This window comes from Papio anubis, chromosome 16, assembly GCF_008728515.1.
Source record: "Papio anubis isolate 15944 chromosome 16, Panubis1.0, whole genome shotgun sequence".
Lineage (NCBI taxonomy): Eukaryota > Metazoa > Chordata > Mammalia > Primates > Cercopithecidae > Papio > Papio anubis.
This window is the reverse complement of record NC_044991.1, coordinates 27576180-27602793: the sequence shown is the minus strand read 5'-3', so window position 1 is coordinate 27602793 and position 26614 is coordinate 27576180. Positions and strand designations below refer to the sequence as shown.

The 26614-nt window shown below is 44.9% G+C and overlaps 2 gene segments (V, D, J or C); both read right to left on the bottom strand.

The window, feature by feature from the left end:
- Positions 1-26614, bottom strand: part of LOC103888259 — a 641220-nt gene that overhangs the window by 418330 nt on the left and 196276 nt on the right.
- Positions 1-26614, bottom strand: part of LOC101024006 — a 644330-nt gene that overhangs the window by 437358 nt on the left and 180358 nt on the right.

The window sequence follows — 26614 nt, the reverse complement described above, 5'->3', positions numbered from 1 at the left end:
ATGTACAAGTCAGACCCCCAGTACTGGGAGGGGATGTCCAGTACTGCACTTGAGGTGGAGCCTCTGGGCCTCACCAACCCATCCCATCAGGTCCAGCCCCTTTTTGAATTTAATTGTGACCCGTTTAAAACATTTAAATTCCTTTTGGCAAAACACTAAGATCATATTTATTTAGTATTTGTACCCACATTAAAAATAAGACTTCATCTTGTGGTCCTATCAGAAAATTACTTCTTCAACGTAAGAGTCTCCCCATCAATGAGGTAGTAAGCTGAATCTCAGCCAGTGAGATGCCCTGGATTTGGGGTTCCAATAGTGAACAAACTCAGGGCAGGTGCTAGGGAGCACTTAGGGGAAGTAGATGAATGAATGTCAGATTTGGGAGTTGGGAGTAGGTGGAGGCCACCCTATAGAACAATCTGTCCAAAAGGATGGGAGATGTCATACTGTGCAGGTGGACTCTACAATCCCTGGGCAGTCAGCCCACTTGCCTGCCACTGCTCCCATGCTAGTGTGTCCTGCCCTTAGGCTGTGTCACCTCCCTCACTGTACAGCTTTTCAAAGAAGCACCTGGGAATAAGGTCACACACCAAGGCCCAGGGGCAGGCTCTATCTGCATGTAGCTGTGAGTGCCAGCACACCCCGTCCTGCCTGTTCTGAGGCCTCTGTCTTGGTGATAACTACCCATGATGGTGCTGGCATTGCAGACTGTCAGCAATTTCCTATCTTGTGACACACATCAGCTGGGCCCTTCAACCTTTTTTCTTCTGTTGCCATCTTCAAGCCTCCTACCCTAAGCTCTATAAGAAACAAACTGGTTGGGCGCAGTGGCTCACACCTGTAATCCCAGCACTTTGGGAAGCCGAGGCAGGTGAATCACCTGAGGTCAGGAGTTCAAGACCAGCCTGGCCAACGTGGTGAAACCCTGTCTCTACTAAAAATACAAAAATTAGCCGGGTGTGGTGGCAGGTGCCTGTATTTCCAACTACTCAGGAGGCTGAGACAGGAAAATCGCTTAAACCCGGGAGGCAGAGGTTGCAGTGAGCCAAGATCACGCCACTCTACTCCAGCCTGGGCAACAGAGCAAGACTCTGTCTCTATTTAAAAAAAAAGAAATAGGCCCCTCAGCTTGTGGGCACATTTTGCCGTATTTTAAAAGCTCTCCCTCTTTCTCTCTTTTTAGAGATAGGGTCCCACTCTGTCACCCAGGCTGGAGTGTAGTGGCATGATCACGGCTCACTGCAGCCTCAACCTCCCAGGCTCAAGTGATCCTCCTTTCTCAGCCTCCCAAGTAGCTGGGACCACAGGCACACGCCACCATGCATGGCTATGTTTTTATTTTTTCTAGAGATGGGGATCCTTCCTATGTTGTACAGACTAGTCTTGAAGTCCTGGGTTCAAGGGATATTCCCAACTCAGCCTCCCAAAGTGCTGGGATTACAGGCATGAGCCATTGTACTCCAGCCTTGGCGACACAGTGAGACCCCACCTCAAAAAAAAAAAAAGAGAGATTAATAATACGTACCTTGGAATATCACAGTGAGGTTCACTTGAGCTAATTTCTTATGTAAAGCACACATTAGAATGTGTAGAACATGGATGGTCCAGCACAGGATAATGGTTATTAGCTGCCTGCTGCAAGTAAAGAAAGAAAAATGCTGCATCTTGCTTCTGAAGCAGGATTCCTGACAGTAGGGACATTATTTGACCTGGAGATCTCATTTGAGAGATGAATCTGGAAAACTTTTTTCAGACTTTGGGATCGAAATATTCATAAAGTAGCTGGATGTGGTGGCACACACCTGTAGTCCTAGTAACTTGGGAGACTGAAGAAGGAGGATCACTTAAACTCAGGACAAGGCTGCAGTGAGCTGTGATCATACCAGTGCACTCTAGCCTTGGCAACAGAGCAAGACCCTGTCTAAAAATCAAAGGCCAGGCACAGTAGCTCACACCTGTAATCCTAGCATTTTGGGAAGCCAAGGCAAGAGGATCAATTGAGTCTGGGAGTTCGAGACCAGGCTGGGCAGCATAGCAAGACCGCCCGTCTCTATGAAAAAACTTTTGACTGAGCTGAGCATGTCGGCGTGCACCCATAGTCCCAGCTACTCAGGAGGCTGAGGCATGGGGATCACTTGAATCCAGGAGTTCAAGGTTGCAGTGAGTTTCGATCATGCTGCTACACTCTAGCCTGGGTAACAGAGTGAGCTATCTCAAAAAAAGAAAAATAAATGGCTCATGCTTATAATCCCAGCATTTTGGGAGGCTGAGGCAGCAGGATCACTTGAGGCCAGGAGTTTGAGACCAGCTTGGCCAACATGGTGAAACATTGTCGTTACCAAAAAACACAAAAATTAGCTGGGTATGGTGGTACACGCCTATAATCCCAGCTACTGGGGAGGTTGAGGCAGGAAAATCACCAGAATCCGGGAGGCAGAGGTTGCAGTGAGCTATGATTATGCTACTGCAAAAGTCCGTCTCCAAACAAAATATTTGAAGTGGCATGGTGGCATGGTACTAATTGATGAGTTTTTTATAAGTTGAGTTTGGCTGGAGAGAGACCTCATCTCATTGGTAAGAGTAGCCATGCAAGGGAAAAGGGGAGGTGGTGGCTACCTAAGGTAGGGGAGTCATGTATATGAAGACCCAAGGAAGGGGTGTCCAGATGGTAGGCAGTTAGGAAGTAAGCAGGGGGAGTATGGTACACACAGTAGGTTTCTTGGTATTGACATTCATGTTAGAGACACCCCATCTCTTTGGCAGATGGGCAGATTGCACTTACGGCATCTGGGCAATATGGATTTGAGAGGGAAGAATCTAAATATGAAAGAAATAGAGTGAGGTCAAATACACTCCCAGGGAATCATCCAGAAGCAGAAAAGAGACAGAAAGAAGGTCTGAGGCTTGGGCAGAAAGGATAACCGTCTTAGGAAACAGAGTCAGGGAAAACCCAACAATTTCTAAATGCCAGAAAGGACGGCTGACTTGACCCAAAATTCAGATCAGTATGAGGAAACTAGATTAATCCTGCTCCTACTACTATTACTAATGGTATGTATCCAACAGGGTTCTGAGCGAAATAGCCCAGATTCGGCATCTGACATAAAGTCATTGTTAGAGATATATTTTCTTTGCTTTGCTTTTCAAATTTTTATAGAGACGGGTTCTCATTTTGTTGCCCAGGCAGGTGTCAAACTCCTGAGCTCAGGTGATCCACCTGCCTTGGCCTCCTAAAGTGCTCGGATCACAGGCATGAGCCACCATGCCTGGCAAAGACACATTTTCATCATCTGTAAAATTTCATATCTAACTGGCCATCTTGTGTCTTGAAACTGAAGAGAAATTGGCCAAGCAAAGGGAGATCTTACAGGCTGAGCTGAATTTGGATTTGGATTCATGCACTGCACTGGAGATAGCAGAACATCAGCATGAGGAGTCGTCAACCCTTGGGTTACTGCAGAAAGGTGTTGGTCCAGGCACCTAAGAGGGCTGCGTGGCTACAGAGAGATTATTTCAAGAAGAGAAAGAGGAAGAACAAAAGGTGAGGTGACTTACTTTTAGACACAAGCAAAATTTAATAGAACATGAAGAGGCAAGACTTCAGCAGGCTAGAGAACAAAGCTGTTGCCCTCGGAATATTATTGGATGTTTTCTTCAATGAATCTCCTTCCAATCCAAAGAAATGTGAGACAAAGACATAGACCCTTTAGTCTGTCTGGAAGTAAACTGCAGAATATGGAAAAGCAGCTTGTCACCCCTGTGATAATTATGAAGGTGTCAGAGGTAGGTGGCTGTGATGTGCCAGCGCCCAGTGGATCCTGCATCTGTCAGACTTCTGGAGGCTCCGACTTCCATGGTCCCAACAAGTAAATGCACAGCTTTATTCTAGTCAATGGGCTATTTGATGGTTTGAAGAGATGGCTCTATATTTTTATCATTTTACTCCTGGGCGAAGACCCATAAGCTCCACTTGCTTCTTTCTTTCTCGTAGGTCAGCTCCACCAATGTTTTAGTTGAGGGATAGAGAAGTGTTTCCACTCAATTCCCTGACAGGACCAAAATGCATCAAGACAGAGATGAAATCTGATATACATGTCATTGTTATTGCCTGTCAAATCTTCCTGCTCATGGAGTAAGGAGCCCAGGCTATGCAGTTAGGTTCCTGTCTACAGAGTGGATAATAACCTATGGGAAGTAGAAAGATGGGTCAGGGTAGGAAGGTGTGCTGGTTTGCTCATTTACACAATAACAAATATATACAGGCTTATTAGCCGTTAGCCAGATAGACAAAGGTTTACTAATTTTTTTGTTTGTTTGTTTGTTTTTGAGAAGGAGTCTCACTCTGTCGCCCAGGCTGGAGTGCAGTGTCGTGATCTCAGCTGACTGCAACCTCTGCCTCCCAGGTTCAAGCGATTCTCCTGCCTCAGCCTCCCAAGTAGCTGGAATTAAACGCACGTGCCACCACGCCCGGCTAATTTTTGTATTTTTAGTAGAGATGGGGTTTCACCACGTTGGCCAGGCTGGTCTTGAACTCCTGACCTCAGGTGATCTGCCTGCCTCAGCCTCCCAAAGTACCGGGATTACAGGCATTAGCCACCACGCCTGGCCAGTTTGTTAACATTTTATATGGTCAGATGCAGTGGCTCATGCCTATAATTCCCAAACTTTGGGAGCCTGAGGCTGGAGGACCACTTGAGGCTAGGAGTTTGAGACCAGCCTGTACTACATAACAAGACTCTGTCTCTACAAAAAATTTAAAAATTTAACCAGTGCTCACCTATAGTCCTGGCTACTCAGAAGGCTGTGGTGGGAGGAATTCTTGGGCCCAGGAGTTCAAGGCTGCAGTGAGCTGATTGTGCCACTGCACTCCAGCCTAGGCGACAGAGCAAGACCCAATCTCTTAAAACACACACACACACACACACACACACACACACACACACAGAAAACAAGGCCGGGCTCGGTGGCTCATGCCTATAATCCCAGCACTTTGGGAGGCTAAGGTGTGGGGATCACCTGAGGTCAAGAGTTGAAGACCAGTTTGGCCAACATGGTGAAACCCCATCTCCACTAAAAATACAAAAATTAGCTGGGTGTGGTGGCGGGCACCTGTAATCCCAGCTACTCTGGAGGCTGAGACAGAAAAATTGCTTGAACCCAGGAGGCAGAGGTTGCAGTGACCCAAGATTGTGCCATTGCATTCCAGCCTGGGCAACAGAGTGAGACTGTCTCAATAAAAGCCAGAAAACAGAAAACAGCTGGGTGCAGTGGCTCACGCCTGTAATCCCAACACTTTGGGAGGCCAAGGCAGGTAAATTGCCTGAGCTCAGGAGTTCAAGACCAGCCTGGGCAACAGGGCGAAAATCAGTCTCTACCAAAAATCCAAAAAACTAGCCAGGCATGGTGGTGTGTGCCTGTGGTCCCCGCTACTCGGGAGTCTGAGGTGGAAGGATCTTTTGAACCTGGGAGGCAGAGGTTGCAGTGAGCCAAGATCGTACCACTACACTCCAACCTGGGTGACAGTGAAATCCCATCTCGAGAAAACCCCATTTTATATGGGCTAGCTCCTGTATTCGGTGCTGAGGATACCTAGAACTTAAGATAATGTGGCTGCCTCCTGTCTAGTACTTGGGAATATATGAGGGCCTTAAGAATAGACTATAAGATTGGGCGCGGTGGCTCACGCCTCTAATCCTAGCACTTTGGGAGGCCGAGGAAGGTGGATTGCTTGAGATCAGGAGTTTGAGATCAGCCTGACCAACATGGTGAAACACCGTCTATATTAAAAATACAAAAATTAGCCAGGTGTGGTGGCAGGTGCCTGTAATCCAAGCTACTCAGGAGGCTGAGATAGGATAATCTCTTGAACCCAGGAGGCAGAGGTTGCAATGAGCCGAGATCGCACCATTGCATTCCAGCCTGGGAAACAGAGCAACTCTGTCTCAAAAAAAAAAAAAAAAAAAAAAAGAATAGATTATAGCAAGGGTGGACCATGTAGTATGATTATGATCCTCCATAGACTGACCCCCTGACATGAGGTTAGCTCATATCCATTTCATTTCCTGAGACCTTCCTATGGGAACTTCTGGAAATACAATTTGTGCAGCAGAGCATAGGGAATTAGAAGACAGCCTGATATTACAGCTTACTTAACTTGTTTGTGCTGCTATAACAAAATACTGAGACTGGATAATTTACAAGGAACAGAAACATTTCAGCTGGGCGCCGTGGCTCCCGGCTGCAACCCCAGCACTTTGGGAGGCTGAGGCGGGCGGATCGCCTGAAGTCAGGAGTTTGAGACCAGCCTGGCCAACGTCGTGAGGCCCCATCTCTGCTAAAAGTACAAAAATTGCCCAGGCGTGGTGGCATGTGCATGTAATCCCAGCTACTCGGGAGGCTGAGGCAGAAGAGTCCCTTGAACGCAGGAGGCGGAGGTTGCAGTGAGCCAACATCACACCATTGCACTCCAGCCTGGGCAAAAAGAGCGAGACTTCATCTCAAAAAAAAAAAAAAAAAAAGAACAGAAATATTTCTCACAGTTCTAGAGGCTAGGAAGTTCAATATCAAGGCACCAACAGATTCAGATTTGGTCAGGGCTGCTCTCTGCTTCCAAAATGGAGCCTTGTTGCTTTGTCCTCACATGGCAGAAGGGTGGAAGGGCAAAAAGGATGAGTGCTGTGTGGAACCTCGTTTGTGTTTGCTTGTTTGTTTGTTTGTTTTCTGCCCTCAGCATAGTGGAAATGGAATCTCTTTGATAAGGACATTCATTCATTCATCATAAGGGTGGGTCTCTAATAGCCTAGTCATCTTGTGAAAGCCCCACCTCTTAATACTACCACATTGGGTCATAAGTTCCAACATGAACTTTGGAGGGATACGTTCAGACCATAGCACTCCCCTATTCCAGAACTTTTAATGTAAAATAACAGATACCATTTCTTCTCTCTCTCTCTCTGCCTCTCTCTCTTTGCGGTGGGGTCTTGCGCAGTCACCCAGGCTGGATTGCAGTGGCACCATCGCAGCTCACTGCAGCCTCAAGCTGCCAGGCTCAAGCAATACTCCTCCTGCCCTAGCCTCCAGGGTAGCTAGGACAACGGCATGCACCCCTATGCCTGGCTAATATCATTTCTTGAGCATAAACTCATTTAATCCCAAGAGTACATCTGTTGAGTACAAGTATATGAAGGTTCTATCAGATAATTTTGGCCATTCAGATTGAATATACCCTTGTGATGGTTAATTTTAGGTGTCATCTTGACTGGATTAAAGAATACCTAAAAACCTGGTAAAGTATTATCTTTGGGTGTGTCTGTAAGTGTTTCCAGAAGAGATTAACACGTGAGTGTGAGTGGACTAGGTGGGGAAGATCTGCCCTCCATGTGGGTGGGTACCATCCAAAGGCCAGGACTGAAGATAACAAAAACAGAGAAAAGGTGAATGTGTTGCTCTACCTCCTGGAGCTGAGATACACTCTTCCTCTCTTGTACTTAGATGTCGCAACTCAAGGCTCTCTGGTCTTTGGACTCCACCACTTGCACTAGCAGTGTGCCCTCACTCCCTAGCTTCTCAGGCCTTCAGCATTGGACTGAGAATTATACCACTGGTTCTGAGGCTTTTGGACTTGGAGTAAGCCATGCTGTCAGCATCCCAGGGTCTCCAGCTTGCAGATGGCCTGCTGTGGAACTTCTCAGCCTTCATAATTGCATGAGACAATTCCCCTAACAAAATCCCCTCACATATCTATCAATCAATCTATCTTTCTATCTATTTATCCATTCTATTGGTTCTGTCTTTCCGGAGAACCCTAATATACCCCTCCAGATAATTGTTAGACTAAGTGCTCACTCAGATACCAAGGCAACAAGTATTATAGCACCACTCAGAATCTCAAAGATTGAGTGTCCCGCTTGGATGGTAGTGATCCTGATTGGACAATAATGGTTTACCATGCATTCTTTAGCTGCATTCAGTATTAGAAAGTATTTTCTTGACTGGGTGCGGTGGACAAGCCACTAATTATAGGCACAAGCCTATAATCCCAACACTTTGGAAGGCTGAGGCAGGAAGATTGCTTAAGCCCAGGAGTTTGATTCCAGCCTGGGCAACATAGCAAGACCCCATCTTTACTAAAAATACAATAAAATAATTAGCCTGGAGTGGTAGCACATGTCTGTAGTCCCAGCTACTCAGGAGGCTGAGGTGGGAGGATTACTTGAGCCCAAGAAATGGAAGTTACAGCAAGTTATGTCATGCCAGTGCACTCCGAAAACTGCAGCCTGAGCTACAGAGCAAGATCCTGTCTCAAAAAAAAAAGTACTTTTCTTATTCATTGTGACATGAAGACTTTGTATAGAACATACTCAGTATCTCAACATTGTTTTCATTCTCTGAGAATGAAAAACAAATCAAGCATTTGAAGCAGCCAGACTCCTGTTGATTGAGCCAGATGCACATTCAGCCTTCTTAATAGAATCTGGTTTATTTTGATAAAAGAGGTGTTTAGACCTTCAAATGAGAAATTAGGGCAGTTTCTCCAGTTGAATGCTCCACATATGACGCTGGCAAGTCCTCCCAAAATTCATTTGTTGAAATTCTAAACCCCAGTAACTTCAGAATGTGACTTCATTTCCAGATAGGGCTTTTAAAGAAGCAGTTAAGGTGAAAATGAAGTCATATGAATGACCCCTAATCCAAAATGACCGGTGTCCTTATAAGAAGAAAAAATTAGGACACAAACGTGCACAGAGGAATGATCTTGTGAGGATATAGCAAGAAGGTGGCCATCTTGCAAGCCAAGGTCTCAGAAGAAACCAACCCTGCCAACACCTTGATCTTGGATTTCCAGCCTCCAGAATTGCGGGAAAATAAATTTCTGTTGGTTAAGCCACCCAATCTATGGTATTTTATTATGGTAGCTGGCAAATGAATACATGATGTTTACTGGAATCATTCAGCTAATTTTGTGTATGTTCATTGCAGCACTATTCACAACAGCAAAGACATGAAATCAACCCAAATTTCCATTAATGATGGAAGAAGAAAATGTGGTTAAAGAAAATGTGGTACTGGCCGGGCACAGTGGCTCATCCCAGCACTTTGGGAGGCTGAGGCAGGTGGATCACCTGAGGTCAGGAGATTGAGACCATCCTGGCTAATACAGTGAAACTCCGTCTCTACTAAAAATACAAAAAACTAGCCAGGCGTGGTGGTACATGCCTGTAATCTCAGCTACACAGGAAGCCGAGGCAGAAGAATCGCTTGAACCTGGGAGGCGGAGGTTGCAGTGAGCAGAGATCGTGCCACTGTACTCCAGCTGGGTGACAGAATGAGAGTCCGTCTCAAAAAAAAAAGAAAAAAGAAAAAAGAAAATATGATACATACATACCATGGAATACTATGAATCCATAAAAAGAATGAGATAATGTCCTTTGCAGGGATATAGATAAGCTGGAAGTCATTATCCTCAGCAAACTAACTCAGGAACAGAAAACCAGACACTGCGTTTTCTCACTTATAAGTGGAAAGCTTAACAATGAGAACACATGGACACAGGGAGGGGAACAACACACAATGGGGCCTTTTGGGGGAGGGAAGGAGGAGGGTAGAGCATTAGGAAAAAGAGCTAATGCATATTATTGGGCTTAATACTTAGGTGATGGGTTGATAGTTGCAGCAAACCATCATGGCACACGTTTACTTACGTAACAAACCTGCACATCCTGCACATGTACCCTGAAACTTAAAAAAAAAAAAAAGAATAGAATAGAATTTTTAAAACGTGATTACATAAAAAAGGAAAAATTTTGGTGGGCACTTTTCCCCCTTGTGAGCCCAGCATAATTCAGCGGGGAAACAAAACAGTTTAACACAACAATGCACTGATGTGGTGGTGATAGTAACAAGTACCAAACATAATAAACACAGCTGTATTAGCTATCTATGACTACATCACAAATTATCCCCAAACTTAGTGGCTTAACAACAATAAATCATTATTACATCAAAGTTACTGCAGCTTAGCTGTGTGGTTCTGGCTCAGAGACTCTCATAAGGTTATACTCAAAATGTTGGCTTGGCAAACTTGTTGAGAGCTGGAGGATCCTCTTCCAAGATGCCTCTTTCACTTGACTGTTGGCAGGAAGCCTCAGTTCCTTACCACATGGACCTCTCCATAGGGCCGCTTGAACGCTATGACATAGCAGTTATCTGTTTTCCACCAGAGCAGGTGATTCAACAGAGCAAGGCAAAATGTTTTGTATGACCTAGTCTTGGAAATCACACGTCATTATTTCCCAGTATCCTGGTGGTGCCCTGCTCATTGTGAAAGCACAAAATAAAAGTGTGGGGACACCATGAGGAAGGGATCACTGGGGGCACAAAATGTTTTGCATGCATTATTTTACAACGATCCAGGGAGGTAGTTACCATTTGCCTTTGTGCCCTAGAAATTGGCATTATATCTGGCAAATGCTAAGTGCATGAGAATTTTTGTTGTTGTTGTACAGATGGGGTCTTGTTATGTTGCCCAGGCTGGTCTTGAACTCCTGGCCCCAAGGGATCCTCCTCCCTTGCCCTCCCAAAGTGCTGGGATTACTGGGACGCAATCACTGAACTGCTGCAGCTTTGACCTCCTGGGCTCAAGCAATCCTCCCATCTCAGTCTATCAAGTAGCTGGGTCCACAGGTGTGCACCACCATTCCCACCTCATTTTTTTATGTATTTTTTGTAGAGATGGGGTCTCACTATGTTGCCCAGGCTGGCCTCAAACTCCTGGCACTGTTCTAGGAGTTCTATATATTTTATTCCATTTAATCAAATCCTGAGAGAGTGTGCATTTATTATTATTATATTCCTATTACAGATTTTTTTTATTTTATTATTTTATTTTATTTATTTTATTTTTTTTATTTTTTATTTTTTTTGAGACGGAGTCTCGCGCTGTGTCACCCAGGCTGGAGTGCAGTGGCGTGATCTCGGCTCACTGCAAGCTCCGCCTCCCAGGTTCAGGCCATTCTCCTGCCTCAGCCTCCGAGTAGCTGGGACTACAGGCGCCCGCCACCACGCCCGGCTAGTTTTTTGTATTTTTAGTAGAGACGGGGTTTCACCATGTTAGCCAGGAAGGTCTCGATCTCCTGACCTCGTGATCCGCCCACCTCGGCCTCCCAAAGTGCTGGGATTACAGGCTTGAGCCACCGCGCCCGGCCTACAGATTTTTTTTAAATGGAGATGTTAATAAACTTGCCCAAAGTCACACAGTTAATAACATCCAGGATTTGGACCCAGGCAGAGTGAATATAGATCCTAAACTCTTTTTTTTTTTTTTCTGAGATGGAGTTTCACTCTTGTTGCCTGTTGCCCAGGCTGGAGTGCAATGGCACAATCTCGGCTTACCGCAACATTTGCCTCCTGGGTTCAAGCGATTCTCCTGCCTCAGACTTCCCAAGTAGCTGGGATTACAGGCATGCGCCACCACGCCTGGCTAATTTTGTATTTTTAGTAGAGAATGGGTTTCTCCATGTTGTTCAGGCTGGTCTCGAACCCCTGACCTCAGGTGATCTGCCCGCCTTGGCCTCCCAAAGTGCTGGGATTATAGGTGTGAGCCACCCTGCCCAGCCAATCCTAAACTCTTAATCACTCAGGTACATGTCTCAAAAAATTCTTTGTGGGCTGGGTGTGGTGGCTCACACCTGCAATGCCAGCACTTTGGGAGGCTGAGGCAGTAGGATCTTTTGAGGCCAGGAGTTTGAGACCAGCCTGGGCAACATTTAAAAAAAAAAAAAAAGAGTAGCCAGTCATGGTGGCGTGTGCACCTGTAGTAGTCCCAGCTACTTGAAAAGCTAAGGCAGGAGGATCATTTGAGCCAGGGAGGTCGAGGCAGCAGTGACCCGTGAATCCACCACTGCATTCCAGTCTGGGTGACAGAGTGAGACTTTATCTCAAAAGAAAAAAGAGAAGTTTCTGACAAGAGGCTAAATAAATAAATAAAACAAGAATCACATAATTAGATAACACAGTGTTTTAGTCCGTTGTCTGTCACTTACAACAACATATCTGAAACTGGGTAGTTTATAAAGAAGATGAGTTTCTCACAGTTATGAAGGCTGGGAAGCCCAAAGTGGAGGGGGCACATCTGGTAAGAGCCTTCTTACCTTACCTGGTTGGAGGGCTCTGCAGCATCCTGATGCCACAGACGGCAGCTCTTGAAGGAGGCTAAGCATGTTGGCTCAGGTCTCTCTTCTCTTCTTATAAAGCCACCAGTTCCCCTCCTATGATAACCCATTAACCCATTAATCCATGAATGGATTTATTCATTCGTGAAAGAAAAGCCCTCATGATTCAATCACTTCTTAAAGGCCCCACCTTTCAATAGTCCCACACTGGAAATTAAGTTTCCCACACATGAGATTTGGGGTTCGCATTCACACCGTAGCACACAGATATGTCAGAATAGCATCCTTTGGCATTTATCGATAAGTTGCTTTGACTTTTGGGTTTGGGGCATTCAAGGCTTTGTGTTAATGAAACATCTCATGCTTGCCTTTGTAGTATCAACCCACATCCTACTCAGAAGATAAGATGCGTTACTGTTTGCTTCCGAACATTTTAAACATAACATTATAATCATCAGTCCCCTTTATAAATTTATCTCCATTCAAATTAAAATAAGTCAGTAAAATTATGTTAATAAACCACAATTTTAATACAGAGCATGTAAATAATAAACACCCATTTACATAAAAAGGCAGGGGAAGATGGGCCAGGCACAGTGGCTCACGCCTGTAATCCCAGCACTTTGGGAGGCTGAGGTGGGCGGATCACGAGGTCAGGAGATGGAGACCATCCTGCCTAACACGGTGAAATCCCGTCTCTACTGAAAACACAAAAAAAATTAGTCAGGCGTTGTGGCAGGCGCCTGTAGTCCCAGCTACTCGGGAGGGTGAGGCAGGAGAATGGTGAGCCTGGGAGGTGGAGCTTGCAGTGAGCCGAAATTGTGCCACTGCACTCCAACCTGGGCGACAGAGTGAGACTCTGTCTCAAAAAAAAAAAAGCAAAAAAAAAAAAAGGGTAGGGGAAGATGAGTCTATGTAGATGCAGAGAATGTATATTGAAGGACACATCAGAAATTCTAAACAGCCATTTATTTTGGGAATAGAGACAGGTAACCGTGACCTGGGGCAGAAGGGAAATTTACAATTAATGGATGAATTTTGGCTGGGTGCAGTGGCTCACGCCTGTAATCCCAGCGCTTCGGGAGGCTGAGGCAGGGGATCACTTGAAGTCAGGAGTTCAAGACCAACCTGGCCAACATGGTGAAACCCTGTCTCTACTAAAAACACAAAAATGAGCTGGGCGTGGTGGTGCATGACTGTAGTCCCAGCTACTCAGGAGGCAGAGGTGAGAGAATCGCTTGAACCCAGGAGTCGGAGGTTGCAGTGAGCCAAGATGGCACCATTGCACTCCAGCCTGGGCAGACAACAGAGCAAGACTCCACATAAAAACAAACAAACAAACAAAAATTAATGGATGATTTTTGTGTATTTGATTTTATTTTTAGCTCTATTTAAGTATTACTTTTAATTAAAAGGCAGTGTTTTGTTTGCTTATTTATTGCAACCCAGAAAACATACTTCCAAACTAAGTTTGGGGAGGTGCTCCCAAAGGTAGCTTTTAAGAAACAATGGAATAACCCTGAATACATTGTAAAAATATGCGTTTAGACCACTAATCTCTCCTGAGTGTTTTAGTTAGTTTTGTTTTTATTTTTATTTTTTTTAATTTTTTTTTTTTTTTTTTTGAGGCTGGGTCTCACTCTGTCACCCAGGTTGGAGTGCTACGGTACGATCTAGGCTCACTGCAACCTCTGCCTCCCAGGCTCAAGCAATCCTCCCACCTCAGCCTCCTGAGTAGTTGGGACCACAGGCACATGCCACCACACCTGGCTAGTTTTTCTATTTTTTTGTAGACGTGGGATTTTATCATGTCGCCCAGGCTGGTCTCGAACTCCTGAGCTCAGGCCATCCACCCGCCTCAGCCTCCCAAATTACTTGGATTGCAGGTGTGAGCCACCGTACCTGGCCTTATTTATTATTATTATTAGTAGTAGTAGTAGTAGTAGTATTAGTATTATTATTATTGTATGTTAGGTTCTGGGATACATGTGCAGAACGTGCTGGTTTGTTACATAGGTATACACGTGCCACGGTGGTTTGCTGCAGCCTTGTTTTTAAATTAATAAAAACTTGTATGAAATAAGGTATTTATTCACTAGCCGATAGAAATGCATTTCTAATCACTGAAGAGACACATTCCATTTCAGGATTTCAGTGTTAGATATAACTTGGAGTTTTTCTCCTCTACTGTGATGATTCATTACTGTTACTTGGAGTTTTTTCCTTAATCCACCTGGTAATGACTGAGCATTTACCCAAAGCCTCAGTCTCCTCCAGTTTTGCAGTGGTGAGCCTTGCAGTGGTAAGACTCAGCCAAAGCACTTGACCCATCAGAGGACATTTCTGTCACCAGTTCTCCAGTCTTCTTCCTTGCAGTATCCATTAAAATTGGAGGCTCCCTCTGACCATCCCTTTTTTTTCTTGACAGAAGGAACTGGGGATAACCTGGGTCACCATAATTTGTCACCTAAGAATGTCCTATGCAGCCACAGAAAAGAATAAATTCATGTCCTTTGTAGCAACATGGATAGAGCTAGAGGCCATATCCTAAGTGAACCAACTTAGACGCAGAAAACCAAATACTGCATGTTCTAACTTACAAGTTGGAGGTAAACGGTGGGTACACATGGGACTCCTCGAGGAAGAGGGAAGAGAGCAGGTAGTTTCCTGAGCCCAGCCTGCTGTCTGGGAGTATCCCCATATTGACTGGTAAGAGGTGGCTCCAAGACCCTGCTCCCAATTTTGGCTTTCGTAAAGTCAGAACTAGACATTCCTCATTCCTCTCCCTGGCTTCAGGGAGCCCACACGTCCAAGGCTCATAGTGTAGACCTTCTAGAAGTGGAGAAAACTGAATAACAATAGACTCCCCTTTTTAAATTCTCCCTCTACTCACATTACTGGCTACAGGCCCAAAGCCTACCTGAAAAGTTTGTCTTCTCTCCACTCAGTCTGCAGAAAGCATCTTGTCCTTCTCCATGGAAACCACCTTGGGTAAGTAGCCATCTCACCCCAGCAGACCTGCCCAGCATCTGCAGACCACACTGAACTTACACCCTCTGCTTCTTCATAACTTCACACTGTAAGGTCTTTTTTATATTAGGCCATTAGCTTTCAGACCATTCTAATATGTAGTTATCATTTGTTTTTATTATTCTCTTACCTATACCAGACAGATAGAACACAGATATTCCCCTAGCTTTTGAAACAGTGTGAAAATTTATCTCTCTCTGTCCTCAAGGTTTTGTTCTTCACAGTTTAGGAGAGAAATCAAGGGAGTTGGGGCCAGAAAGAGAATTGAAAGGGAGTCCCTACCAACACTGGTCTCTAGGAAATAGCCCAAAGTGGGAGAAGGCTGTTCCTTGGAAAATCAGGGTAGATTGATACAATTAAAAAAAAAACCCCTTGGACAGCTGTGGGGACCTCACACCTATAATCCCAGTACTTTCAGAGGCAGAGACAGGAAGATCAATTGATGCCCGGAGTTTGGGACCGGCCGAAGCAAAAGAGTGAGACTCCCATCTCTGAAATTAAAAAAAAAAAAAAAAAGAAAGAAAGAAAGAAAAAAATTTTTGCCAGGCATAGTGGCACATTTCTACAGTCCCAGCTACTCCGGAGGCTGAGGTGGGAGAATTGTTTGAGCTCGGAGATTGAGGCTGCAGTGAACTCTGATCACACCATGGCACTACAGCCTAGGCAACACAGCAATACCCCAATTCCAAAAAAAGAAAAAGAAAAAGAAAAAGAAACCCCCTCTAAGGGCATCTGTTTGTGTCCCAGGAGTCACCTGGGAACTGAGCTATCCCTGCACACCCCCTACCTATGTATGAGGTGGCTCTCATTTTGTAGAGTATATCAGTTCGATATTACTGCCATAACATACAGACTGGGCAGCTTAAACAACAGATGTCAATTTTCTCACCACTCTGGAGGCTGGAAGTCAGACATCAAGGTGTCGGTAGGTTTGGTTTCTGGCAAGGCCTTCTCTCTCTTCCTTGCCGCTGACCTTTCCTTTATGTGTTCGCATCCCTGGTGTATGCTTGTGTCTCCATGTTTCCTCCTCTTATAAGGGTATTGTCAGATGGAATCAGAGCCAACCATAATGGCCTCATGACCACTTTAAAGGCCTTATCTCCAAATATGGTTGCATTCTGAGGTACCATGGGTTAGCATTTCAACATAGGAATTGAGGGGAGCACAATTCAGCCCGTCATAGAGAGAGATGGAGAGGGCTTCATTCACACCGGTTGCTTTACTTGGTGACAGTTGAGTAGGGGCCAGGGCCATCAAGGGCAGTAGTTTTCCAGCCAGGCTGCTCATTAGACATCTGGGAGCTTTCATAATACATACTCCAGGGTCCCATCTCTGGAAATACCGATTTCATTTGTCTGGGTTAAGAATCAAATGAAAAGCCAGGTGTGGTGGCCCACATCTGTGATTCCCACTACTTGGGACCCTGAGGTGGGAGGATCGCTTGAGCCCAGGAGGTTGAGGCTACAGTGAGCTGTCATTGCACCCTAGAGCCTGGCAATAGAGCAAGAGCCTGTCTTAAAAAAAAAAAAAACATGGCTGGGTGCAGTGGCTCACGCCTGTAATCCCAGCACTTTGGGAGGCCAAAGTGGGTGGATCACGAGGTCAGGAGATCGAGACCATCCTGGCTAACACAGTGAAACCCTGTCTCTACTAAAAATACAAAAAAATTAGCCGGGCGTGGTGGCGGGCGCCTGTAGTCCCAGCTACTCGGGAGGCTGAGGCAGGAGAATGGCGTGAACCTAGGAGGCGGAGTTTGCAGTGAACTGAGATCGCACTACTGCACTCCAGCCTGGGCGATAGAGTGAGACTCCGTCTCAAAACACACACACACACTCACACACACACACTTTGGGAGGCCAAGGCAGGAGGATTGCTTGAGCCCAGGAGTTGGAGACCAGCCCAGGTAACATGGTGAAATCCCATCTCTACAAAAGATACAAAAATTAGCCAGGCATGGTGGCACATGCCTGCAGGTCCCAGCTACTGGGGAGCCCCGGAAGACTGAGGCTGCAGTGAGCTGTGATCTTGCCACTGCATGGTGATAGAGTAAGACCCTGTCTCAAAAAATAAAATATAAATAAATAAAAATAATCTGAAAATGGTGAAAGAAAAGCCTTCTCCTGTAAAGTGGGAGGTGGAAAAAGGTACTTCCCCTCAACCCTCATCACTAGCCTTTTCTCAGGTGGAGGGCACATGGATCCATTCAGCATCTGAAAAGGGACTACTCTAAGTTTTAATCTAACTGATCTGGGATAGGGTTGGGCAATTTGAATGTGTAGCAGGATGAGAACCACAGGCTTAAGAGTCATAGATTAGGTGCCTTGCTAAATAATATACAGCCAGCCCTCTACACCTCATGAGTTCCTCATCTGAGGATTCAACCAACTGTGGATTGAAAATATTTCAAAAAATAATAACAATTCAACAATTAAAGTAATACAAATTTTAAAACAAATACAATATGACAACTATTTAAATAGCATTTACATTGTTACGGATATTGCCAGGTTCAGTGGCTAGCACCTGTAATCCTAGCACTTTGGGAGGCTGAGGCCAGAGGATTGCTTGAGCCTAGGAGTTCAAGACCAGCCTGGACAACACAGTAAGAACTCATCTCTTCCAAAAAAGAGAGAGAAAAAAAAAAGTCTAGCCGGGCATGGTGGCTCATGCTTATAGTCCTAGATACTCAGGAGGCTGAGGTGGGAGGATCACTTGAGCTCAAGAGGTCAAGGCTGGAGTGAGCCATAATCAAGCCACTGCACTCCTGCCTGGGTGACAGAGTGAGACTCTGTCTCAAAACAACAACAACTATAATACATTGTCTTAAGTATTATAAGTAATCTAGAGATGATCTAAAGTATATGGGAGGGTGGCAGGCCATGGAGGCTCATGCCTATAATCCCAGCTACTTGGGAGGCTGAGGCAGGAGAATTGCTTGAACCCAGGAGGCGGAGGTTGCATTGAGCTGAGATTACACTGTTGCAGTCCAGCCTGGGTGACAGAGAGAGACTCTGTCTCCAAAAATAAATAAATAGAGAAAAATAAAGCATATGGGAGGATGTGTGTCAGTTATATGCAAATCCTAGGCCATTTTATATAAGAGATTCGAGTATCTGAGGACGCTGGTATTCAATCCCCTTCAGATAGTGAGGGATGTCTATACTAAAATACTATACTAAAATATTTGGGATGAAGATGACTGTTGGGATAACTCTTAGATTAAGCTGCTGCAATCACTAGAGACACTTCTGTGGGCAGTTAGGGACCACATCATTCTGCATGCACCCCTCGCCTTAAGTTCTGCATGTGCCACTCGCCTTAAGTTCAGAAATGAGTGAAGTGTAAAATACACATCTCAATAAGCCAGATTTGGGTACAGGGAATTCACAGTTCAAATCAACACACAGATGTGCTTTTTTTTGGCTTCATTATGCTTTAAAACTTTAAAAATATGTACTTTTTGCATTTTAAAATTGAGAGACAACATAAGAATTTAAATTTCCAGTGTTGCTTGGAAAATAGATCAGCAACATCAGCATTGCCATCAAACAGAAATCAGATAAAATTGAGTAGTAGCATTAATATCCTTGAAAGACTCCTGCATGATTCTATTTTCCAAGGGCTTATTTCTCTTTTACCCTATGCTGCAAATGTGTTTGATGCTCGGCCTTTAAAACCTTTGACTTTAAGAATTCTGTTCTTAGTTATTAAAATCCAGTATAAAAAGAAAAAATAGGCTGGGCGCGGTGGTTCACGCCTGTAATCCCAGCACTTTGGGAGGCCAAGGCAGGTGTGTCACGAGGTCAGGAGATCGAGACCATCCTGGCTAACATGGTAAAACCCCGTCTCTACTGAAAATACAAAAAATTAGCCCGGCATGGTGGCGGGTGCCTGTAGTCCCAGCTACTCGGGAGGCTGAGGCAGGAGACTGGCTCGAACCCGGGAGGCAGAGCTTGCAGTGAGCCGAGATCGTGCCACTGCACTCCAGCCTGGGCAACAGAGCAAGACTCCACCTCAAAAAAAAAGAAAAAAGAAAAAAGAAAAGCTGGACATGGTGGCTCACCCCTATAATCGCAGCACTTTGAGGGCCCAAGGCTAGTGGATCACCTGAGGGCGGGAGTTCCAGACCAGCCTGGCCAACATGGCAAATCCTGTCTCTATTAAAAATTCAAAAATTAGCCAGGCACGGTGGCAGGCGCCTGTAATCCCAGCTACTTGGGAGTCTGAGGCAGGAGAATCACTTGAACCAGGGAGGGTGGAGTTTGCAGTGAGCTGAGATCGCGTCACTGCACTCTAGCCTATGCCAGAGTGAGACTTCGTCTCATTTAAAAAAAAAAAAAAAAAAAAAGGGCCGGGCGCGGTGACTAACGCCTATAATCCCAGCACTTTGGGAGGCGGAGGTGGGCGGATTACCTAAGGTCGGGAGTTTGAGACCAGCCTGACCAACATGGAGAAACCCCATCTCTACTAAAAATACAAAATTAGCCGGGCATGGTGGCACATGCCTGTAATCCCAGCTACTACGGAGGCTGAGGCAGGAGAATCGCTGGAACCTGGGAGGCGGAGGTTGCGGTGAGCCCAGATCATGCCACTGCACTCCAGCCTGGGCAACAAGAGCGAAACCCCATCTCAGAGAAAAAAAAAAAAAAAGAAAGAAAGAGGTTAAAATACATTTTTAGAAAAAAAAGTAACAGAGTATTTTCTAAACTCTAACTTAGAAGTGTGAAAGTTGTCAGACTCAAAATGGAGCCACTAATGTTAAAACAACAACAACAACAAAGCAAAACTTGACAAACAGAGCCTGGGAAGGCCGTGAAGACAGGGTTTTCAAGCTTGCATAGCTGATAACAAAACAATGACAAAAGACTCTACAGAAACAGCCTTGTACAAAGGCCATCGCAACCTGAAGCAAAAAATACTTCCATAAGGGCATCTGCCCAGCAACTGCCTCTCCAACCTTGGACTAGCATCACCCTTGCTCTTGATCTTTGTAGTCAAGGATAATTATCTCAAAACAATTATGTAATCCTTCTTATCTCTCCTTTAAAAACCTTTGTCTTCCTTTACCTCCCCAAATGCACACAAAAGGCATACATATTTTCATTGCAATGCTCTATTGTCAAATACACATCATTTTCTTTTAAAGAGCTTCTCTCCATTACTAGGTTGACATAAGAATGGTGCGCGTGTTTTGGCTGGGTGTAGTGGCTCACGCCTGTAAACCCAGCACTGTGGAAGGCGGGATGATCTATTGAGCCCAGAAGTTCAAGGCTGCACTGAGCCATGATTATGCCACTGCACTCCAGCCTGGAAGACAGAGGAAGACCCTCTCTCAAAAAACAAACAAACAAAATGTTAGCCTCACAAAGAACCTCTACTGGGGCAGTGTGGAGGGGAAATGTGGGGTTGGAGCCAACACACAGAGTCCCCACTGGGGCACTACCTAGTGGAGCTGTAGTGGATCCACCCATAGCTTGCACCCTATACCTGGAAAAGCCTCAGGCACTCAATGCCAGCCAATGAGAGTAGCAGCAGGGGCTGCACCCTGCATAGCCACAAGGGTGGGGCTGAACCCTGCAAAGCCACAGGGGTGGAGCTGCCCAGGGCCTTGGGAGCCCACCCTTTGCATCAGTGTGTCCTGGATGTGGGACATGGAGTCAAAGGAGATTATTTTGGGGCTTTAAGATTTAACAACTGCCCTGCTGGGTTTCAGAATTGCATGGGGCCTGTAGCCCCTTTCTTTTGGCTGATTTCTCCCTTGGGGAATGGGAATGTTTACCCAATGGTTGTACCCCAGTTGTATCTTGGAAGTAACTAACTTATTTTTTATCTTACAGGCTCATATGTGGAAGATGTTTGCCTTATGTCAGATAAGACTTTGAACCTTTGAGTTAATGCTGGAATAAATTAAGACTTTGGGGGATTATTGAGAAGGCATGATTGTATTTTGAAATATGAGAAGGACATGAGATTTGGGTGGGGCCAGGGGCAGAATAATATAGTTTGGATGTGTTTGCCCAAGGAAATCTCATATTGAAATGTAATTCCCAATGTTGGAGGTGGGGCCTGGTGAAAGGTCATTGGATCATGGGTGTGATTTCTCGTGAATGGTTTAGCACCATCCCCCTGGGTGCTATCCTCCTGATAGTGAGTGAGTTCTCAGTGATCTAGTTGGTTAAAAGTGTGTAGCACTGCCAGGCACGGTGGCTCACGCCTGTAATGCCAGCACTTTGGGAGGCCGAGGCTGGTGGATCACGAGGTCAGGAGATCGAGACCATCCTGGCTAATACGATGAAACTCCATCTCTACCAAAAATACAAAAAATTAGCTGGGCGTGGTGGCGGGCACCTGTAGTCCCAATTACTTGGGAGGCTGAGGCAGTAGAATGGTTTGAACCCAGGAGGCAGAGCTTGCAGTGAGCCCAGATGGCACCACTGCACTCCAGGCTGGACAACAGAGCAAGACTCCCATCTCAAAAAAAAAAAAAAAAAAAAGTGTAGCACCGCCCCTCTTGTTCTGTTGCTCCTGTTTTCACCATGCGACATGACTGCTCCCCTTCACCCTCTGTCACGATTGTAAGGCTTCTGAGGTCTCCCCACAAGTAGATGCCACTATGCTTCCTGTACAGCCCACAGAACCGTGTGCCAATTAAACATCTTGATAAATTACCCAGTCTCAGGTATTTCTTTGTAACAATGCAAGAATGGCCTAATACAGTTAGACTTAGGAGAGATTCTTGTACTTGTCTTACAATAAGAATGATGGGATTTAAAAACATAAATAGGCCAGGCACAGTGGCTCACGCCTGTAATCCAAGCACTTGGGAAGTCAAGGCAGGAGGATCCCTTGAATCCAGGAATTGGTGACCAGCTTGGGCAACATAGTGAGACCCCATCTGTACAAAAAATGTAATTTAAACAGATTAAAATAAGTGAGACACTGTGTATTTGTCTCTCTATGTCTGGTTTATTTCACTTAACATAACACCATCTGGGTTTATCTATCTTGTTGCAAATAACAGAATTTCCTTTGATTTTAAGGCTGAATAGTGGCCAGGTATGGTGGCTCTTGCCTGTAATCCTAGCATTTTGGGAGGCTGTATTAGTCCATTTTCACACTGCTGATAAAGACATATCTGACCCTGGGTAGTTTATAAAGAAAAATAAATTTAATGAACTCAGAGTTCCACGTAGCTGGGGAGACCTCACAATCATGGTGGAAGGCAAAAGATACATCTTAAATGGCAGCAGACAAGAGCGAATGAGAGCCAAGTGAAAGCAGGAAACCCCTTATAAAACCATCAGATCTCATAAGACTTATTCACTATCATAAGAACAGTATGGGGGAAACCTCCCTCATGATTCAGCAATTTCCCACTGGGTCCCTCCTACAACATGTGGGAATTATGGGAGCTACAATTCAAAATGAGATTTGGGTGGGGACACAGCCAAACCATATCAGAGGCCAAGGCAGTAGGATCACTTGAGTATAGTATATATAAAAATATTAAATGAAAGAAGGGGCCGGGCACAGGGGCTCACACCTGTAATCCTAGCACTTTGTGTGGCAGAGATGGGCAGATCACTTGAGGTCACGAATTCAAGACAAGCTTGGCCAACATGGTGAAACCCCATCTCTACTAAAAATACAAGAACTTAGCCGAGCGTGGTGGTATGCGCCTGTAATTTCAGCTACTGGAGAGGTTGAGGCAGGAGAATCACTTGAACCTGGGAGGCAGAGCTTTCAGTGAGCCGAGACTGCACCACTGCACTCCAGCCTGGACGACAGAGTGAGACCCTGTCTCAAAAAATAAAAACAAATAAAATAAAATAAAATAAAATGAAAGAAGGTAAGAATTCCTGCCATGGCACTAAATTTAAATGGAAATATGAGTACACTGTATTTTCTAGGTCTGTCTACTGAAGCAATAACAATTGAACATACTTAGTGCCCAGATCTTGAATGCGTTTTTAAAATTTTGATTGACAGATGACAATTTGTATACATTTTATGATGTACAACATGATAAATATATGTGTACACATTATGTAATGATTAAATCAAGCCAATTAACATGTCAATCAAGCCAATTAACATAGCAATCACCTCATACTTATAATTTTGTGATGAGAACATTCAAAATCTACTCAGCAATTTTAAAATATACTATACACTATTATTAACTATAGTCGCCATGCTGTAATACTATACATTAGGTCTCCAAAACTAATAATTCCTCCTGTTTAACTGAAACTTTTGTATTTTTATATATACTATATATATATTTTCCCTATCCTCTATCCATCCTGACCCTAGTAACCACCATTTTACTCTCTGCTTCTGTGAGTTTAACTTTTTTAGATTCCACATATAAGTGAGACACTGTGTATTGGTCCCTCTATGTCTGGCTTATTTTACTTAACATAATGTCATCCAAGTTTATCCACGTTGTTGCAAATAACAGAACTTCCTTTGATTTTAAGGCTGAATAGTGGTAAAGCATGGTGGCTTTTGCCTGTCATCCTAGCACTTTGGAAGGCCAAGAAGGGAGGATCACTTGAGTACAGGAGTTTGCGACCAGCCTGGGTAACAAAGTGAGACCTTGTCCCTATAGAATTTTCTTTTTTTAGTTAGCCAGGTGTTGGTGGCATGCACTTGTGGTCCTGATTACTTGGGAGGCTGAGGTGGGAGGATTGCTTGAATTCAGGAGTTCAAGGCGGCAGTGAGTTATGATGGTCATGCCACTGCACTCCAGCCTGGGTGACAGAGGAAGATCTTTTTATCTTGTTTCAAAAAAAAAAAAAAGAAAAGAAAGGGCTGAATAGTATTATATTATGTATACATACCACATTATCTTTATCCATCTATCCATTGATGAACACTCAGATTGATTCCACATCTTGACCGTGGTGAATAATGTTGCAATGTACATGAGAGTAAAGATACCTCTTCAACATATTGATTTCATTTTCTTTGGATATATACCCAGAAATGGAACTGCTGACTCATATGGTAGCTCTATTTTCAATATTTTGAGGAACCACTGTACTGCTTTCCATAACAGCTATACCATGGCCAGAGCAAGAGAGAGGCGGGAGGTGCCACACACTTTAAAACAATTAGGTATCAGGAGAACCCACTCACTATCATTGAGGACAGTACCAACAGGATGGTACTAAACCATTCATGAGAAATCCACCTCCATGATCCAATCACCTCTCACCAGACTTCATGTCCAGCATCAGGGGTTACATCCTATGAGTACAACACCCAAACTATATCAGGAGGCATGTCAAAAAGACATGGAGAGCAAGACTGCCAAAAGCAGACAGCCGAAACACATTTCCACCCTTGGGCCCCTTCTGATGCTCTTGGATTCCATTTGGGCAGAGTAAGTACTAGTTCTCTGCAGACCCCGGACTAGTCCCTGTGGCTGCAATGAAAAGAACCTTAGGAGGAAACTCAGGAATAAAAACAGAGAAAGTGTGACTTAAGACTGAAATTATGAAACCAAGGAACTAGAAAACCCTCAGAACAGTTGATTAACACATGGAGTGGCTAGGAGATGCAGAATTTCATCAAAGAACAGGAATTACTTTCCTTTTTTTTTTGGAGACAGAGTCTCGCTCTGTCGCCCAGGCTGGAGTGCAGTGGCCGGATCTCAGCTCGCTGCAAGCTCCGCCTCCCGGGTTTACACCATTCTCCTGCCTCAGCCTCCCGAGTAGCTGGGACTACAGGCGCCTGCCACCTCGCCCAGCTAGTTTTTTGTATTTTTTAGTAGAGACGGGGTTTCACTGTGTTAGCCAGGATAGTCTCGATCTCCTGACCTTGTGATCCGCCTGTCTCGGCCTCCCAAAGTGCTGGGATTACAGGCGTGAGCCACTGCGCCCAGCCTTTTTTTTTTTTTTTTTTTCGTGACAGTCTTACTCTGTTACCCAGGCTGGAGTGCAGTGGTGTTATCTCGGCAAACTGCAACCTCTGCCTCCCAGGTTCCAGGTGATCCTCCTACCTCAGCCTCCCAAGTAGCTGGGACTACAGGCACCCACCACCACGTTCAGCTAATTTTTCTATTTTTTGTAGAGACAGGGTTTCGCCATGTTGCCCAGGCTGGTCTCCAACTTCTGGTCTCCCAAAGTGCTGGGATTACAGGCATGAGCCACTATATCTGGCCAGGAATTTCTTTAATGTGAAGAGTTGAGGAAGAAGAATCGTGAATAGTCTAAAGCAATCAACTAGCATCTCAAGCAGAGGGGCATAAAGAAGAGTTGGCAGCACTGACTCCAGATGGTGATAACTTTGCAGGACTCCTACTGGACTACTCATGAGGACAAACAGAGGCCAAGGAACCAATTGGCCCTGTCCTCATGGTTCTACATAGGATTCTGGGATACAGATGGAAGGACAGCAGTTTTTCAATTTCTCCCTGTGCAAATATGATGGTTTTTCCAACTCCCAAGTACCAGCCCCATGCTTGCCATCCCCGTTTGCTTTGAGGAAGTGCTGTCACACCCCAGTCCATGATCTCCGTGAAAGAGCCTCAGGTACCCAGATGGGAGTTCTGGAGCATGAACCCTCCATGGTCAGCTCCATGCCTGTTTCCTGCTGTTCTCTCAGCAGCTCCCAGTCCCCAGCAGCAGCAGTTAACCTCTTTGGGCTCTGATCCAGATCCTGAACTTAAAAATAATTAGAACCTGGATCCCAATATTGTCCGAAGGATAATAGAACAGCACAATTGTATGCACTGGTGAGTGACTCCTTCCTCTCTGACTGACGTAATAAGAATCAGGTGTGAAATAAATGGATGACCATGACTCTCTCACTCAAAAAAGGAAAAAAAAAAAAAAAAAAGATATGGAGACCACGGTAAAGGGACGCTCACTTGAAATTTGAAGCATCATAAAAATAATGACAGGCCGGGCACGGTGGCTCACGCCTGTAATCCCAGCACTTTGGGAGGCCGAGGCGGGCGGATCACAAGGTCAGGAGATCGAGACCACGGTGAAACCTCGTCTCTACTAAAAATACAAAAAATTAGCCGGGCGTGGTTGTGGGCGCCTGTAGTCCCAGCTACTCGGGAGGCTGAGGCAGGAGAATGGCGGGAACCCGGGAGGCGGAGCTTGCAGTGAGCTGAGATCCGGCCACTGCACTCCAGCCTGGGCGACAGAGCGAGACTCCGTCTCAAAAAAAAAAAAAAAAAAATAATGACAGTATCAGTTTATAACATTTTTAAATAACATAAATCTTCCTGATGCCACACTGATAGACAAATCTACATTCTTCTTTACAAAAGAATTAATAAATGTTGAAGGAATGTTAGAATTTGAAAATGGCCATTCTTAAAGTAGGAGATTAGACATATTGTCACTCATAGACATCTCTGCATCCTTCATGTGGAATTTTTTTTTTTTTTTTTG